A 1,452-nucleotide genomic window follows, 5' to 3' on the forward strand; every position below is an offset into this window, starting at 1 on the left:
TGTTACACCTTTCGGAGGCTTTCACAGTGCCACGATAAAAGCGCAACCTCCCGGCGGTATATTTTCGACAAAAAAAAAAAGCGAAACACAGACCGCCGTTTCCGAATAGCAGAACCATAAAAGTGCGCCTTTGGATTTTGTTTCGCAGGTTCAGCTACACTGGCTGCCCTTCTCCATTGTTCACTGGGGAGATTTTCTGCAGCAGGTGGGCTCGGAGACTGTGCCACGGCGCAGTTTGCTAACCGCCTCCCTTTCGCCATGCAGGTCAGTCAAACATACACACTCTATGCTAAAAAATCGAGCGATGACTTCTTGGTACAGCTCCCCAGCCCACAGTGTTGTGTCGCTATTGCTTCTCAATGTGCCCATGTTGTCCGCCTGTTACTAACCCTATCCGGTGATGTAGAAACAAATCCTGGCCCTGCTAACCTAGACACAGTCCTGACCGAATTGCAAATATTAACCGCAGGGCAAGCGCTACTTGTAGAAGAGATAAAGGACCTTAAAGTACAGCTGACAACAACAGACAAAACAATAAACGACCTTAACAACCACATGATCGATTTAGAGGCCCACTATCAGATCCTCATGCCTCTACGCCAAGACATAGAAACCCTCCAAGCGACCTCAACTAAGACAACTCGCCTTGTTTCAGAGTTAGAGGCTCGCATTGATGATGCTGAAAACCGATCACACCGTTGTAATCTGATCTTCTATGGAATCCCTGACACCACTACTAATGAGACATATGCTCAGTCTGAGGAACTAGTTATCCAGATTTGCCATGAAAACTTACAAACTGATATTAACCCCGCAGACATAGAACGGGCACATCGTTCAGGAAAACATTCAGAAGATCGGAATCGCCCAATACTAGTAAAATTCATGCACTGGAAAACTAAAGACGCTCTTTTATCAAATAGCCGAATGCTGAAAGGAACAAAATACAGTATAGGCGAAGACTTCACTCGCCCTGTCCAGAAAGCAAGAAAACATCTGCTGGCATTCGCTAAATGCAATCAGTAGCTTACTCTTTACGTTACAAAACATTGTGCATCGGCCCAAAACGGTATATTTTCGACGAGGCTTCGAACAGTGTCACAGAAATTCAGTAGCAATCATTCCGTTCCTTAAAGGAAAAAACAAACCAAGACCCACATCTAGATTTGACCTTTCATTTTCCGTAGTTTACACCAACGTTCGCAGTTATCTTCCGAAGCGAGAGCTCGTGTCCAACATCATATCATCAACAGGCAGCAATCTGCTCATCTTAACAGAAACCTGGCTAAAAAATTACGTCACCGATACCGAAGTTTTCGCAGACCGACCTGACTTCCAACCTTTTCGAAATGACCGCGAAGGTTCAAGGGGCGGTGGCGTTCTCATAGCCGTTCATATCCAAATTTTGTGTACTATGTTAAATATAAAGTCAAAGGTTGAGATACTGTGGTT

The 1,452-nt window shown here is 44.8% G+C and overlaps 1 pseudogene; it reads left to right on the forward strand.

Moving 5' to 3' along the window:
• The first annotated feature begins 258 nt into the window (after positions 1–258).
• LOC149357666 (uncharacterized) lies at positions 259–1,115 on the forward strand (annotated as a pseudogene).
• Positions 1,116–1,452: the final 337 nt, after the last annotated feature.

The sequence above is a fragment of the Amblyomma mixtum genome, chromosome 3 (assembly GCF_055824585.1).
Source record: "Amblyomma mixtum isolate Tamu chromosome 3, ASM5582458v1, whole genome shotgun sequence".
In the NCBI taxonomy this organism is placed as follows: Eukaryota; Metazoa; Arthropoda; class Arachnida; order Ixodida; family Ixodidae; genus Amblyomma; species Amblyomma mixtum.